The 18,498-nt window shown below is 43.0% G+C and overlaps 1 protein-coding gene across 2 annotated transcripts in view; it reads right to left on the reverse strand.

Moving 5' to 3' along the window:
* LOC141148823 (deoxyribonuclease-1-like) overlaps positions 1 to 16,897 on the reverse strand; it is a 56,727-nt gene extending 39,830 nt beyond the window's left edge. Inside the window, exons 1-2 of one of the 2 annotated variants that reach the window (XM_073636597.1) lie at positions 16,758 to 16,861; positions 15,773 to 15,886 (exon numbers count right to left, since the gene is read on the reverse strand). The gene's annotated coding sequence lies outside the window, so the exon portion shown is untranslated. Of the gene's footprint in view, positions 1 to 15,772; positions 15,887 to 16,757 lie in introns of both variants that reach the window. The other variant, XM_073636595.1, reaches the window with a different exon arrangement.
* Positions 16,898 to 18,498: the final 1,601 nt, after the last annotated feature.

The following is an 18,498-nucleotide window of genomic DNA, read 5'->3' on the forward strand; positions in this document are numbered from 1 at the left end:
CTGGGGACCCTGATGTAAGAGTAAGGCTCTCTGGGACCCTGATGTAAGGGGGAGGCTCTCTGGGGACCCTGATGTAAGGAGGGGCTCTATTGGGTCCCTGATGTAAGGGGGAGACTCTTTTGGGACCCTGATGTAAGGAGGGGCTCTCTGGGGACCATGATGTAAGGGGGGGTCCCTCTTGGGACCCTGATGTAATGATAGCTATATATATATATATATATATATATATATATATATATATATATAGATAGATAGATATACACATACACACGTATATTATATACATGTGTATGCCTGCCCAAGCATATGGAGTTTCTTTACTTTGCTGCTATGGGCTCTAGCCCCAGATCTTTTGTAGACCTAGCAACGCCCCTGCCATTCAGTATGCATAGATTGCCATTGCATCACAACAGATATAAAAATGTACATTACTCATTTTTTGAACATGCAGCACACACCACACCACAATGCATGGGTATATGTGTTGTGCATTGGGCTGTACCATACAATGTGTTGGTATACCATGTATAATAAATGACACTGCACGGCACACAGTGCATAGTTAACATGTGCAGTTTAGCTGTGACAATGCACCAGTATGAATAGGCCTGTCAGAATGGCATCAGGAGAACATGTACATGTGCACCTCTGCACAGAACAAGGGTCATTGCCCACAGATTGTGCATGTGTAGGCAGGTGCAGTCTACTTTCTCCACTGCAGGTGGCGCTCTCTGCAGCAGCACTGTTATTGGAGAGGAAGTCAAGAAGAACAGGGTTCCTTTATGGTTTCCTGGGTCATCCTATCCTATAGGATGATGCCACCCCATGTGACTCTGATAGCCATCTTGGGTCAGGCAGAGCCTATTTAGGTTCTGGCTAATGTGTTTGGTGTGCATTTCGCTTGTGGGCAGTATAGGGAAAGGTACCCCGCCTGTTAGGGACAGTGTTAGCAGTAGGGAAAGGTTCCTGACGAAGAGGGAAAACGTAGGATTTGCGACTCCTCTGGAAATCTTTCTGATTGGGCACAGGATGGCCAGGCAGCGTTCTGCCCTATTTAAAGTGGAATTCCACCCAAAAGTGGAACTTTCGCTCATTTGTCTCCTCTCCCCCTCTGGTGCCACAATTGGCACCTTTTGGGGGGGAGGGGTGACAGGATACCTGTCTTTGGCAGGTATCCTATTCCCACTTCCAGGTGTCTGGGCCGCGGCCTGTGACATCACCACGGGGCTCCCTCCTCCTCCCTCCTCCTCTCCCTGTGGCCAGGCCAGTAGGAGAGAGGAGCGGGGCCTCGCGCATGCACAGTAGGGTTCCCGGCGTGAAGCCATAAGGCTACACTGCTGGATACCCTTATCCGTAATGGTGGCAGCAGCACCTGACAGCTGAGAGAAACATCAGCTGCGGTGCCGACATCGCTGGACTCCAGGACAGGTAAGTGTCCTATTGTTAAAAGCCAGCAGCTGCAGTATGTGTAGCTGCTGGCTTTTAATTTCTATTTTTTTGGGCAGAACACTGCTTTAACCACTTCAGCTCCGGAAGGTTTACCCCCTGTATGACCAGGCCATTTTTTGTGATACGGCACTGCGTTACTTTAACTGACAATTGCGCGGTCGTGCGCCGCTGTACCCACAAAAAATGTATGTCCTTTTTTTTCCCACAAATAGAGCTTTCTTTTGATGGTATTTGATCACCTTAGTAGTTTCTATTTTTTGCGCTATATACAAAAAAAGACAGACAATTTTGAAAAAAAAAACAATATTTTTCACTTTCTGCTATAAAACATACCCAAAACAAAAATGTACAAAATCTAATTTCTTCATCAGTTTAGGCCAATATGTAATCATACATATTTGTGGTAAAAAAAAATCCCAATACGTGTATATTGATTAGTTTGCGCAAAAGTTATAGCGTCTACAAACTATGATCAAAAAATAAAAAACCTAGTGGGGATCAAATACGATCAAAAGAAAGCTCTATTTGCGTGAAAAAAATGATATAAAATAAATTTGGGTAAAGTGCTGCATGGCTGCCCAATTGTCAGTAGCACAGTTAAATAGCAAAAACTGGCCTGGTTATGAAAGGGGAAAATCTTCCAAAGGTCAAGTGGTTAAGTTGATTTTTAAATGTTATTTGCTTAAATTGTCCTCACACGTTAAAATAAAATAACGTTATCGAAGCGTTAGTTTAACATGTGTGAGAACAATCTAAGCCCTCATGCACACAGGCTGTTAAAATAACGTTATGAAAACGCCAGTATCTTTGCAGTGATTTTTTTAAACTTTTTTCAGCTTTTTTCAGCGTTTTTGCAATAGCGTTTTTTAGCGTTTTTGAGCGTTTTTCCGCGTTAGCGGTTTTTAGCGTTTTTTTTTTTTTTTAATTTTTTTTTTTTTTTCAATGGACCAAAAACGTTAAAAACCGTTGGTGAATGACGTTTTTGAGCGTTTTTGAGCGTTTTTCAGCGTTAGAGCATTTTTACAGCTGAAAAACGTCTCTCAGAACCCACTGGTCCTGGGTTTTTTTTACAGCTTAAAAACGCCTATGCCACTTGCAGCTCAAAAATGCCTAGGTGGGCATGAAGCCATAGACTAACATAGACAGGCCTTTTTAAGCTGCAAAAAAAGCTCAAAAAAGCAGCTGTAAAAACGTCCGTGTGCATGAGGACTAAAAAAAAAATGACGTTTAAAAATCTACTTAACCACTTGCCAACCGCCCTATAGCCAAATGACGGCTGCAGGGCGGCTGGATAACTCTGGGATCACGTCATATGACGTGATTCCAGAAAACTGCTCCCGCGTGCCCCCTGGGGCGCGCACACGGAACATCCTCTGGACCCGGCGCATCACGGTAAACGGTAAACGGCCGCTGATCGCGGCCGTTTACCATGTGATCGCTCCGTCAAATGACGGAGCGATCACATGTAAACAAACCGGCGTCATGTCATGACGCCGGTTCCTCCCTCCCCTCTCTGTACCGATCGGTACAGAGGGGGAGAGATCGGATGGGAGCCGCGCTGTGGGCTGGATGTGTAGTGCCCACAGCGCAGCTCAGTGACATGTACAGTCACATCCATCCATCCATGCTCAACCATCCCCCCCTATGCTCTGCAATGACCCTGTGCAATACTCTGCAACCCTGTGCAATACTCTGCAGCCCTGTGAAATACTCTGCAGCCCTGTGCAATACTCTGCAGCCCTGTGCAATACTCTGCAACCCTGTGAAATACTCTGCAGCCCTGTGCAATACTCTGCAACCCTGTGCAATACTCTGCAGCCCTGTGAAATACTCTGCAGCCCTGTGCAATACTCTGCAACCCTGTGAAATACTCTGCAGCCCTGTGCAATACTCTGCAACCCTGTGCAATACTCTGCAACCCTGTGCAATACTCTGCAGCCCTGTGAAATACTCTGCAACCCTGTGCAATACTCTGCAACCCTGTGAAATACTCTGCAGCCCTGTGCAATACTCTGCAGCCCTGTGCAATACTCTGCAACCCTGTGAAATACTCTGCAACCCTGTGCAATACTTTGCAACCCTGTGCAATACTCTGCAGCCCTGTGAAATACTCTGCAGCCCTGTGCAATACTCTGCAACCCTGTGAAATACTCTGCAGCCCTGTGAAATACTCTGCAACCCTGTGAAATACTCTGCAACCCTGTGCAATACTCTGCAACCCTGTGAAATACTCTGCAACCCTGTGAAATACTCTGCAACCCTGTGAAATACTCTGCAACCCTGTGCAATACTCTGCAATGATCCTGTGCAATACTCTGCAATGATCCTGTGCAACCCTGTGCAATACTCTGCAATGATCCTGTGCAATACTCTGCAATGATCCTGTGCAACCCTGTGCAATACTCCGCCATGGCCCGCCATACTCCGCAATACCCCGCCATGCCCCGCCATACTCCGCCATGCCCCGCCATACTCCGCCATACCCCGCCATACTCCGCCATACCCTGCCATACCCCGCCATACCCCGCCATACTCCGCCATACCCCGCCATGCTCCGCCATGCCCCGCCATGCTCCTCCATGCCCCGCCATACCCCGCCATACTTTGCCATGCTCAGCCATACTCGGCCATGGTCGGCTGTACTCGGCCTCTGTATGTGGCCAGGCTATGGAAGTCTCACACATGTGGTATTGCCGTACTCAGGAGGAGCAGGAGAATCTATTTTGGGGTGTCATTTTTGGTATGTCGTCATACAACGTCCTTGACTTTGTGCGGGGATATCTGAATGATGGGTGCAGCTACAGGCATCATTCAGATATCATCTTTTTCAGCCAGCGATTCCCTACACCATAAGAACGATCATAGCGGCTGTTCCACTGCTTGATCATTCTTACGGGAGGCGAGAGGGGACGACCCTCCCTCTCGCCACCCTCAGGTGCTTCTACCGACTCACCGCTACGATCAAAGCCAGGATCATTTTTTTTTTTTTTTATTTCAGGCTTCCCAGCCTAGAGGTGAGATGTGGGGTCTTATTGACCCCCATATCTCACTGTAAAGAGGACCTGTCATGCCATATTCTTATTACAGGGGATGTTTACATTCCTTGTAATAGAAATAAAAGTGATCAAAAAATTTATTTTTTGGAAAAAAGCCTCAAACTAAAATAAATAAAGTAAAATGAACAATAAAAAAAAAAAAAAAAAAAAATTTCCACGTGTGCTCGCAGTCAGAAGCGAACGCATACGTAAGTTGTGCCCACATATGAAAATGGTGTTCAAACCACACATGTGAGGTATCGCTGCGATCGGTAGAGCGAGAGCAATAATTTTGGCCCTAGACCTCCTCTGTAACTCACAGCATGTAACCACTAAAATTTTTTAAAGCGTCTCCTATGGGGATTTTTAAGTAGCGAAGTTTGGCGCCATTCCACGAGCGTGTGCAATTTTGAAGGGTGACATGTTAGGTATCTATTTACTCGGCATAACTTCATTATTCACATTATGTAAAAACATTGGGCTAACTTTACTGTTTTGTTTTTTTTGAAAGCACAAAACTGTTTTTTTTTCAAACAAAACGTGTTCGAAAAATTGCTGCGCAAATACAGTGTGAGATAAAAAGTTGCAACAACCGCCATTGTATTCTCTAGGATCTTTGCTAAAAAAATATATATATATAATGTTTTGGGGTTCTATGTAATTTTCTAGCAAATAAATTATGATTTTTACATGTAGGAGAGAAATGTCAGAATTGGCCTGGGTGCTCCAGAACGCCTGAAGGTGCTCCGTGCATGTTGGACCTCTGTATGTGGCCACGCTGTGTAAAAGTCTGACACCTGTGGTATCGCCGTACTCGGGAGTAATAGCAGAATGTGTTTTGGGGTGTAATTTGTGGTATGCATATGCGGTGTGTGAGAAATAACCTGCTAATATGACAATTTTGTGAAAAAAAAAAAAGAAAAAAAAAATCTTGATATTGCAAAGAATTGTGGGAAAAAATGACAACTTCAAAAAACTCATCATGCATCTTTCTAAATACCTTGGAATGTCTTCTTTCCAAAAAGGGGTCATTTGGGGGGTATTTGTACTTTTCTGGCATGTTAGGGTCTCAAGAAATGAGATAGGCCGTCAGTACTTCAGGTGTGATCAATTTTCAGAGATTGGCACCATAGCTTGTGGACTCTATAACTTTCACAAAGACCAAATAATATACACCGATTTGGGTTATTTTTACCAAAGATATGTAGCGGTATACATTTTGGCCAAAATATATGAAGAAAAAATTACTAATTTGCAAAATTTTATAACAGAAACAAAGAAAAATGCATTTTTTTTACAGAATTTTCGGTCTTTTTTCTTTTATAGCGCAAAAAATAAAGAACCCAGCGGTGATTAAATACCACTAAAAGAAAGCTCTATTTGTGTGAAAAAAAGGACAAAAAATTCATTTGGGTACAGTGTTGCATGACCGAGTAATTGTCATTCAAAGTGTGAGAGCACCGAAAGCTGAAAATTGGTCTGGTTAGGAAGGGGGTTTAAGTGCCCAGTGGTCAAGTGGTTAAAGTATGTATGGGCAAAAAAATAAAAATAAATTATATATATGTATGTATATATATATATATATATATATATATATATATATATATATATATATATGTATATGTATATATATGAAGACCAGTATGGTGGCCTTAATTTATGGGAGGAGTCCGGGGGGTATTTAGGCAGCCCACTCATCTGTGGTCTTTGTCGGTTCCTGTGCGCGATTCGTTACATCACTGGGCCGACTCTTCCAACTTATTCGGTGTTTGTGAGTTGCGTGTCCGAACTTCCAGAGGCTTTCGGTTCTCCGTTCGTGGTTTTTTGTAGATAGAGTCTTGCTCAACTGTCGCAGGTAGAATTCGTATATAATTTCTTCATTTCACGCATCGTTGTTTGCCCGGTACCCCATATCACCGAAACCCCACTACAGAACTCACGAGTCATTCGTTAAGTCTCCGTATGCAGCCTTATTTAGTCTCATGCAAAACCACAAACTTGTGGCTCAGGTTGTGAGCACAAACACAGAGTCATGTTTTCATCGGTTTCATTCGTACATTCTCGTACTTTGTTCGTACACCCCACATAGTCGGCTCATTTTCAATAAAAAAACACTGTCTATCACTTCAGTTATTTTGGTTCGCATACTGTCCTACACTCCACTCTGAATCCAGTCGCATTAGCGTCTCACCGATTCGTCCCGGATAGTTTATCATGTCATCTCAGTCGCGGCACACCGATTCGTGTCTCTGCCATGGAACCCATTGTTATTTCGCATACCTTTCACTTCGGTTCGAATCAAGTCGCATCAGCGATGCAGCGATTCATGTCGGCTCGGTTTGGTCATCTCATTCCATTTAATGCCCCACAGTCCGTTTCTTTGTCAGACGCAATTGCGGCACACCAATTCATGCCTCTGTCAGGGCAAATCATTTTATTTGTTACATTTCACATACCTTTCACTCCGATTCGAACCCAGTTGCATCTGCGACACACTGATTCATGTCGGTTCGTTCTAGTCGTTCCGTCTCTTGCAATTCCATGTGCCACAGTCCGGTTCATTGTCAATTGCAAATCGCAGTCTGGTTCGTTGTTAGTCACAATTGCGGAACACCGATTCGGGCCTGGGTCAGGGCAAATCATTTATTCATTACATTTTGCATACCCTTCACTCCGGTTCGAATCCAGTCGCATCTGCGACGCACCAATTCATATCGGCTCATTCTAGTTGATCCATTTTATGCAATTCCATGCTCCACAGTCCGGTTCATTGTCAGTCGCAATCGCAGAACACCGTTTCGTGCCTCTGTCATGGCAAAACATTTAATTCGTTACATTTTGCATACCCTTCACCCTGGTTCGAATTCAGTCGCATCTGCGACGCACTAATTCATGCCGACTCGTGTTAGCCATTTTTTAACTCATTTCATTCTATGCTCCACAGTCTGGTTCGTTGTCAGTCGCAGTCACGGCACACCGACTCCCGCCTCTGTCATGGCAATCATTTTGTTCATTCTATATACCCTACATTCCAATTCGAATCCAGTCACGTCAGTAATGCACTGATTCGTGTCAACTTATTTTAGTCGTTTCACCTTATTATCATTCCATGTTCCACAGACAGGTTCGCTGTCAGTTGCTATCGCGACACACCGTTTCGTGCCTCTGTCATGGCAAATCATTTCACTCACTTCTCATCCCTCCCACCACTGTACCTCCTGCAGATCTGCCCCACCACTGTACCCCCTTGCTCTTCTGTCCCACCACTGTAACCCCCCTGCTCATCTGCCCCATCAATATACCCCTTTTCTCATCTGCCCCACCACTGTACCCTCTTGCTCATCTGCTCCATCTGCATGCTCTTCTGTCTCACTACTGAATCACCTTCTCATCTGTCCTAACACTGAACCCATATGCTCATCTGCCCCATCACTGTAACCCGCTTTCTCATTTGCCCCACCAATGTACTGCCTGCACATCTGTCTCACCTCTGTACCCCTCTGCTCTTCTGCCCCACCACTGTTTCCCCTGCTCTTCTGCCCCACCACTGTAACCCCCTGCTCATCTGCCCCACCAATACACCTCCTTTCACCGCAGCAGACACACTGTCCCGTTTTAACTTCATTTCATTTTTTCAACAGAAAGATGGAGCCAACCCAACATCATCTCTTATCCCACCTTTGTCTCAGCTGACATTGGATTAAAGCAGCACCTTCACAGCGTGACCCAGCTCATCAATCAATCCTTATCCCGCAACACACTTAAGGCCTACCACACAGCTTGGAACGCCTTCTGCAAGTTTCTGGCATCATGCCCTGGGGCAACTTCACCAGATACTAAGCACGTACTAGCTTTCATTTCATATTGCCACACACAGTTGGCTCTATCACTCAACACCATCAGACTATACTTAGCCAGCATCCAACACTTCCTGGCCTTACAGGATTCAGCAAAACCGTCCTTGTTCGCAGCCCATGTGATCCGAGCCATCCTGTGCAGCGTTCAGAAGCAGCAGCCCATAGCCAACTCCAAACGCTTGCCCATTACGAATACCATCTTTAGAGACATGTCGACTATCCTCTCTCGTTCCCCATTTGGCTTTCTTCCCAGCTTGGTCATTCAAGCGGCCATCTACCTAGCCTACTAGGTTTTTTTGCGACCTAGCAAGTTTACCTGTAATAGCCCTGCCGGCCAGGTACTGTGTAGACGTCACCTGGCTCGCTTCCAAAACCATTTCATTCTCCACCTCGCAGTATCAAAAACCCAGCAATCTGGCCCCGGGGTCGACATCCATCTTTTCAAGACAAACAATATCTGGTGTCCAGTAGCGATACTCGAACGCCTACTGTCGCTCCTACCCAGCCAGTCGAACTCTAGTCCCCTACTACCTTTCTGACCAACCCCTTGCCTTGAGTGCCTGCCAGTTCATCAAGCACATCAGAATCCTCCTGCACAACTTAGGTGTTGACCCCAGTCGGTACTCTGGACACTCCTTCCGAATTGGATCAGCCTCGGCCGCATCCCAGCATGGGGTTCCAGACTATATCATCAAGAGATTAGGCAGGTGGAAATCAGCCTGCTTTGCCCGGTACATCCCAATTCCTCAGGTAGAAATGTTGCAAGCATTTACCTAACTTGCTCAGTAAATAACACTAAACCAATAAAAAGCTTTCTCCCCTACCTAAATGTTTTTGCCCCCTTTTTTGGTATGCCGACCAGCAGACCAGGGCACACTTCAGGTCCATTTTATGTTGTACTGTAAGTCTTGTGGCGTGTTTATGTGGTTCACATCCATCCTGGTTGAAGGGCTTCGACCATAAATAAGAAGGCCAGTATGGTGGCCTGTATTTATGGGAGGAATATGGGGGGTATTTAAGCAGCCCACTCATCTGTGGTCTTTGTCGGTTCCTGTGCGCGATACCCTCCCATTCCCTTTTTCAGGGCATTTCTCAATTCATTTATCACCACAAACATCTATTACTTATCTTGGGTATGCCCCCTTTTTTGGTATACCGACCAGCAGACCAGGGCACACTTCAGGTCTATTTCATGTTGTAAGCCTTGTGGCATGTTTATGTGGTTCACATCCATCCCGGATGAAGGTGGTAATGGTAACAATTGTAATATCTGTATTCTGAACAAACCACGCCGCCGGTGCATAATTGCAAAACTGTTATGTCATAAGCAGTTGATTAAATTGGCAATTTGTATTGATGTATATGACCCCTATTATTTGATGCAAATTTTAAATTATATCAATGCTATAAACAAATAAATATAATAGATATTCCAAATAGAAATAGTGGCGCTATATATCATACCACTCTAATAATGTGTAAAAATAAACAATGTGAAAATAAACTGAGTGAATGTGATGACCCACCCACTAATGCTAGTGGGTCCATGTAATAATCACCCAATATTCCCTACCATTGATGACCAGGACCTGTTTACCTTATAAAATATGTGATAAATAAACCCATATAAGGTGTAGGGGTTAATAGTGACAACAATCCATACAAAATGAGTGGAAAAATAATGAAACAAAGTCCATGCAAAGTATTATGTGTCAAAGAGTGAATGAAGCAATCTTTCTATGCAGTAAAAAGTCTTCCACCACACCGTCTGTGACTGTGATCCACTCTTATGGAGCCGCACTCACCAGAAAATATTGCCTTGCATTCTCATGCTCGGCCAATAGGCAATAACTTAGCCCCCCAGGGGCTAACCAAAGTAAATGAAACCGTGTTCAAGGCGAGTGAAGTTCTTCAATTAGCAGCAATACTCATCGTAGAGAATTATATCCACATGAAAAAAAAATAATGCTTCCAATAGTGTGATACCATAGAAAACATTTATTAAGGTGCACAATCAAGATCTTCAATCATTGTACTCGCACTTTTCTAATGATAAAAGGCATAAAACGAAAGCTTTATGCGACAAGGCTGTAGTAATGTATTATGGTCACGGCGGACCTGGGATACAGTGTTTAAACCTCACCCTTCCCCTCGTTGGATCCTCAGCAGCGCGAGGTGGTCTCAGCCCACCAGTGCACAGCGTACACAGCACAGCACGTCACACGTCACTCTCAGATGATAGGTTGCCATACAGCCACGCCTCCAACATGTTTCTTCACATCGACTTCTTCACAGGATTGGCTGTACGGCAACCTTCCCCTTATACCCCCGTACCAACTACTGGCGGAAATGTTCGTAAAGCGTATGCGTGCATTCTGTGTCCCCATAAGCATGATACAGCGGATCCACAGCATCATAAAAGCACAAAAATAACATTTAAAATGAAATTAATTAATATAAAATCACAAATGTATATTACCAGAGCCATATTTATTATTAAAAGAATTTAGCTCTGTAGTTTCAAAGCCATTGTATCTAATTTTTAGGGACTCATTATTGACGGGAATAGTACCACTGGATTGGCACAGGGCGAACGTGGTGCCTATATTTAAAAAGGGATCAAAGTCTTTACCAAGTAACTATAGACCTGTTAGTTTAACTTTTATAGTCGGGAAGATACTGGAGCGTTTAATAAAAGACCACATAGATGAGTTCTTGCTGGAAAAAACATTTTAAGCAACAGACAGCATGGATTCATGAAAGACAGAAGTTGTCAGACAAACTTGATTTCTTTTGGTGAAGTAAAACCTTGGACAGAGGGGTGGCTGTGGATGTGGTATACTTGGATTTTGCAGAAGCGTTCAACACAGTTCCCCACACGCGGCTCATGTGTAAGGTAAAGTCTACAGGCTTGGAAATATCAGTTTGTAAATGGATAGAAAACTGGCTAAAAGACAGAATTCAGAGAGTAGTGGTTAATGATTCTTACTCTGAATGGTCTAAGGTTATCAGTGGTGTACCCCAAGGTTCAGTGCTGGGACCCTTACTTTTTAATATCTTTATAAATGATATTGGGTCTGGGATCGAAAGTAACATTTCTGTCTTTACAGATGACACCAAGCTATGCAGTGGAATAACGTCCTTACAGGATGTCTCCAATTTACAAGTCGACCTCAGTGCTCTGTCTAATTGGGCGACTATGTGGCAGATGAGGTTTAATGTTGAGAAATGTAAAGTTATGCACTTGGGGGCTAAGAATATGCATGCATCATACATGCTAGGGGGAGTACAACTGGGGGAATCTGTGGTGGAGAAGGATCTGGGGGTTTTGGTAGATCATAAGCTCAATAATAGCATGCAATGCCAAGCTGCGGTTTCCAAAGCGAGCAAAGTCCTTTCTTGTATTAAGAGAGGTATGGACTCTAGAGAGAGAGATATATTTTTGCCCCTGTTCAAATCATTAGTAAGACCTCATCTGGAATATGCAGTTCAGTTTTGGGCAACAGTTGTCAAAAAGGATATCGGGGGGAACTGGAGAAAGTGCAGAGAAAGGCAACCAAACTGATACGAACTGGAGAAAGTGCAGAGAAGGGCAGCCAAACTGATAAGAGGCATGGAGGAGCTCAGCTATGAGGAAAGATTAGAGGAACTGAATTTATTCACTCTTGAGAAGAGGAGAATAAGGGGGGGATATGATCAACATGTTCAAATATATAAGGGGTCCATATAGTGAACTTGGTGTTGAGTTATTCTCTTTACAGTCAACCCAGGGGACATGAGGGCACTCTTTATGTCTAGAGGAAAAGAGATTTCATCTCCAAATACGCAAAGTTTTCTTCACAGTAAGAGCTGTGAAAATGTGGAATAGACTCCCGCCAGAGGTGGTTCTGGCCAGCTCAGTAGATTGCTTTAAGAAAGGCCTGGATACTTTCCTAAATGTACATAATATAACTGGGTACTAACATTTATAGGTAAAGTTGATCCAGGGAAAATCCGATTGCCTCTTGGGGGATCAGGAAGGAATTTTTTCCCCTGCTGTAGTAAATTGGAGCATGCTCTGCTGGGGTTTTTTGCCTTCCTCTGGATCAACTGAGGGTATAAAATTGGATTGTACAATATTTTTTATTTTATTTATTTATTGTTTTTAAGGTTGAACTGGATGGACTTGTGTCTTTTTTCAACCTGACTAGCTGACTGACTAACTAAATAGTTGGTACGGGGTATAAGGGGAAGGTTGCCGTGCCATACAGCCAATCCTGTGAAGAAAAAATAACAAGGAAAAAGAGATTCCCCAAAAGAAGGCAAAAACCCAAACACGATCTGTCAAAAAAACCAATTTATTTAATAAGCTATAAACACCACACAAAGATACAAAATGAAGACAATAATGGGCAATTCAGGGAAGATAACAGATGATTAATAAAAATTGATAACGTTATCATTAAAAACACCGGAGCCGCGGCCAAACATACCCCATACACACACCAATCACAGCAGCAGATTCCTACTAGATAGGTAAGTAATTGGGTGATATGAGTCCTCAAATCAACAGTATAGATGGTATGGCGGTGTGGGGGTGGGTGGATGAATGCAAGTTGACTTTAAATTATTTCAAGAGGTTTCAATGTTGTATGAACACCAATAGAAGATTAATGACAGTCCGGGAGCTGAACATATGACATATGCAGGCTGATCACAATGACCGGCAACATCTACTGTAGGCGATAGTAACTCAGGACATTCAAGCAAAGCAGTTCATGTAAGTGGCAAGCAATGAGGGGGAGCAGATACGACAAGGCTGCACTGGTATTATAAATAGGAGTGATACTACTCTCACCAGGTGGATCAGCAGCTCACAGGATCGCAGGCTCTACCCCAGGTAGTTACTTGTTGATGAAGAAAATTGCATTTGCTTGTGCCGTCTGGTGGAGAAAGTTCCGCTGTGTCAGCGCCTTCTATCAGATGGTATAAGCCGGTCGTCAGCTGTTAGTTCCCAGTGAAACATTCAAACGCCCTGTGATCACGGCTCCGAGATGACGTGCTGACGTCACGTGCTGACGCGTTTCACCAGCCAATCACCGCTGGTTTCCTCAGAGCTGCTCTGAGGAAACCAGCGGTGATTGGCTGGTGAAACGCGTCAGCACGTGACGTCAGCACGTCATCTCGGAGCCGTGATCACAGGGCGTTTGAATGTTTCACCGGGAACTAACAGCTGACGACCGGCTTATACCATCTGATAGAAGGCGCTGACACAGCGGAACTTTCTCCACCAGACGGCACAAGCAAATGCAATTTTCTTCATCAACAAGTAACTACCTGGGGTAGAGCCTGCGATCCTGTGAGCTGCTGATCCACCTGGTGAGAGTAGTATCACTCCTATTTATAATACCAGTGCAGCCTTGTCGTATCTGCTCCCCCTCATTGCTTGCCACTTACATGAACTGCTTTGCTTGAATGTCCTGAGTTACTATCGCCTACAGTAGATGTTGCCGGTCATTGTGATCAGCCTGCATATGTCATATGTTCAGCTCCCGGACTGTCATTAATCTTCTATTGGTGTTCATACAACATTGAAACCTCTTGAAATAATTTAAAGTCAACTTGCATTCATCCACCCACCCCCACACCGCCATACCATCTATACTGTTGATTTGAGGACTCATATCACCCAATTACTTACCTATCTAGTAGGAATCTGCTGCTGTGATTGGTGTGTGTATGGGGTATGTTTGGCCGCGGCTCCGGTGTTTTTAATGATAACGTTATCAATTTTTATTAATCATCTGTTATCTTCCCTGAATTGCCCATTATTGTCTTCATTTTGTATCTTTGTGTGGTGTTTATAGCTTATTAAATAAATTGGTTTTTTTGACAGATCGTGTTTGGGTTTTTGCCTTCTTTTGGGGAATCTCTTTTTCCTTGTTATTTTTGCATGCCTTAAAAGGCGACCCAAACTGCATCCACTATTCTCCTGGATGAATATCTGTTCATACGCAATAAATTAGCATTATCTTTTCTTTGGAGGTTGATCCGGGCTACAAGCACCTTTTTTCTTAGAATCCTGTGAAGAAGTTGATGTGACGAAACATGTCAGAGGCGTGGCTGTACGGCAACCTATAATCTGAGAGTGACGTGTGACGTGCTGTGCTGTGTATGCTGTGCACTGGTCGGCTGAGACCACCTTGCGCTGCTGAGGATCCAACGAGGGGAAGGGTGAGGTTTAAACACTGCCCCCCGTGTCCACTGTGACCATAATACGTTACTACAGCATTGTCACATGAAGCTTTCGTTTTATGTCTTTTATCATTAGAAAAGTGCGAGTACAATGATTGAAGATCTTGATTGTGAACCTTAATAAATGTTTTCTACGGTATCACACTATTGGAAGCATTATTATTTTTTTCATGTGGATATAATACTCTATGATGAGTATTGCTGCTAATTGAAGAACTTCACTCGCCTTGAACACGGTTTCATTTACTTTGGTTAGCCCCGGGGGGGGCTAAGTTATTGCCTATTGGCCGAGCATGAGAATGCAAGGCAATATTTTCTGGTGAGTGAGGCTCCATAAGAGTGGATCACAGTCACAGACGGTGTGGTGGAAGACTTTTTACTGCATAGAAAGATTGCTTCACTCTTTGACACATAATACTTTGCATGGACTTTGTTTCATTATTTTTCCACTCATTTTGTATGGATTGTTGTCACTATTAACCCTTACACCTTATATGGGTTTATTTATCACATATTTTATAAGGTAAACAGGTCCTGGTCATCAATGGTAGGGAATATTGGGTGATTATTACACGGACCCACTAGCATTAGTGGGTGGGTCATCACATTCACTTAGTTTATTTTCACATTATTTATTTTTACACATTATTAGAGTGATATGATATATAGTGCCACTATTTCTATTTGGAATATCTATTATATTTATTATTTTTTACAAGTTGGAAGCTTTATATAAAATGTTTTAATAATTGTTTTGATTTTGCACAAAAGTGCAGTGGTGGTTTCTCAGTGCCTTGTTGCGCGGCATTTGAACACCAACTTTCCTATATATAAATAAAGAATGTTAAAAAAAATGGCCAGAATTTAACATCAAAATTCGCCCCCATCGACTTCAATAGGATTTGCCTCTAAGTTTGGGTTTGCCAACTTTCCAACAATATTCATCAAACGCTCAGCAAATAAAAGTTGGGCAGATTTGCCCAACTCTATATAGTGCATTATATCAAAAAGGAGAGAAGAGATTGACAAAGGGATTCTGTTCCAAATTCGGGACAGTACCTCCAAATGAGGCACAGTTGCGACCATTTACTATTCAAACAGCCGTGATAAAAGGGGACACTATTATTGCCCCAAAACGCATTGACTATATATTCCCACATAAAATATACCATCCATGACCTAGACCGATTTATTTACCTTTTTCTTTTGTGGTTAGACTCTCCTACGTGGAGTTGAGCGTTCACTACAGCTTTTTCAATTTTGTCTCCTGTCCTGTTGACACCCCTCCCCCTCATTTTTTATATTGGAATTCTAAGTATAGGAAGTGAAGGGACATATCTTTAATGGGGACAAAAAAATCAGCAATAAAAAAACAACCAAAGTTAATGATCTTCTGTATTCTATCCAAAACCAACAATATAATCTTTTGATTTAGTTTAACTTTAACTACAGCAGCAAAAATGTTAATACTGGTAATAATGGAGGGTATGACCGTGAAAATCAAATGAAATAACCATTAAAATATTTGTCATGCAGCTGGCACCAAGCCACAGTAGACATATAACGACCAGTTTTCCCTGATTTCCAGGGACAATCTCTATCTCTGGAGATGTGCCCGATTTCTCAACATAGACCAAATGCAACATTTTAAATGTTTAATTAAGTTGTTTATTCTTTTGTATTATCCCCTGAGCATTTCAACTAATTAAAAAAAAACTGCAGTATTTTGGTTTTAATTTAGCCTATTATAAAGATCTCTAAATATATACAAAAAAAAGACAATACTGTTTAAAGGGAACCACCCCCTTTTCTGACAATAGTGATAATCATTAAAGTGAGGGCAGCAAAACGATCATCTTTGTAAATCAATATTTTCCTTTTGTACCCAACTGGAAATTTTACCAGTTTGTCTTGTTGCCATGTGGGAACTTCAGACACATTGTAATGCTGTGTCTACATGAACATTTAACAGATAAAAGTAGATAGTTGTCAACTAGATCTATAGCATTATGTCCTAAATTGTTTTCGTTGGTCATATGTGTAATCTATTATCTTCTTATTTTGCAGATTATAAAGATAAAATTTGGTCCTTTGCATTAAGACATATATAATGAAGACAGATGGAAAGCATCAGTAAAACACATGATAATAATATTTAAGCCAGTAGGCTCTGTATACTCACTGCTTGGTGACAGCTGAGCCCGGTACCTGGGCTGTTTCTCTTTTGTGTTAGCCAGCTGATAACTTTTCTATAGGTATAATAGGAGTTCCTTTACAGCAGGTTAAATACAACAGGTCCTCCCACATGACGGCAGGTGATTTAACCTTCAGCAATGCTGCTCCTCCCAGAATGACTTTATCTCCTCTCCATCACACCTGTACTGTACTGCTCTAATTGAATGCCTAAAATCTCATCTAAGCTTTTACATATTAAAGTGTTATTTAAACCCTAATATACAGAGGCAGCCCTTTTCCAGAAATTGCCTATGGAGGTTCCTAAAAAATCAACAAAATTATTTCTCTATATGCTCCTGGCAGTGAGGATCACTGTTGCTAAACACTGGAAGTGACTGGTTGTGCCACTCGACTGCATTAAAAGTAAATTGAACTGGATCATGGTTAACGACAAACTTACCAGCATTCTTCATAAAAACACGTGGAAATGTAATAAAATGTGGGAACCATGGATTCAGTCCTTGTTTGTCCCCTAGTGGGGATTTGGTTGACCCTCTTCTACTTCTCCTTTATTCTCCTTCTTTTATTTTCTTTTTTCTCTACCACACTCCCAAAAACGGTATGGGGACCCGCCATGCACCTAACATGGACTCCATAGGTTAACTTCACTTAAGTCTTCTGTACCTGTGTACCCCTGCGGCACAAGTTTGCTCCTGTTGCTATGGGAGAAAGATGGGCCACTCGCAGATAGAGTGCCAACAACAGCTTCCTCCTGCAAGAGGATATCCCACCTGGCACATGCTTAACGATAGGCTGCTTGGTGGACTTCCATTACCCTGGGTAACCACTTGCTTGTACTCCATACTGTGTTAATTCTTACAGAGCTGTCTTCATACCCCAATGTGCTTAATGACCCAAGCCATAGACTATATGTGCTGGTTACTTGCATTACACCCCTTGAGTAATTTAACACCAGGTGGGAACAAGGTTTTAAAGCTTTACTTGAAAACCTTGCTTGAGTCCAACATTCAAGAACATTTTAAAGGTAGAGTCCATGTATGAACAGGTAATCCATTAGTGGCACTTCCCAGTGTTGGAATCTTCGGGGATGAGTCCCAGGTACAGAGGACCCTCTACCTTACAGCAGTATCAAATGATATTCTTGTGCCCCCCCAAGTGCGGCTTTCCGATCTTCTCCCTTACAGGGTTCTCTCACGAGCTCTCGGCTACCACCCCCAACTCTCACTTTCTCAGGGGCTCTCAGGCTCAGGGGTTCCCTGTTCCGGACCACTGTCTCTGTCTCTCTTTTATAACACAGGACCCGTGGGTAGGACCGGGAAAGGCATTAACCCATACCCTCCAGTTCAGAGCAGCACCTAATTAGCATATTTTGAGCCCGCTTACAAGCTGGTCCAAAGATCTGTGCTCCTGGTTTCCTTTCTTGAGTGGCTCCATTGCCTTGGGTCCTAAGGAGCCACCCTTTTGTGCACACTCTCAGGAGAGAGACTCAGACGCTGCCAGTAGAATGCTTCCTGCCTCAACATGCACAGGCAGCCAGAGAGGACAGATAGATTTAGCATGCACACAGACCCTTGGAATTATGGGACTGTAGTCCTGAGGAGTTGGATTGGGGGACTTTGAAGCTTTAATGAATTCCTCTATGTGATCTTACATTGGAATACATTTATATCTGGACTTTTAACTCTTGATGTAGAGCTTCAACCTCAGATCCACTTAGGTAAACACCA

The sequence above is a fragment of the Aquarana catesbeiana genome, linkage group LG06, assembly GCF_042186555.1.
Source record: "Aquarana catesbeiana isolate 2022-GZ linkage group LG06, ASM4218655v1, whole genome shotgun sequence".
In the NCBI taxonomy this organism is placed as follows: Eukaryota; Metazoa; Chordata; class Amphibia; order Anura; family Ranidae; genus Aquarana; species Aquarana catesbeiana.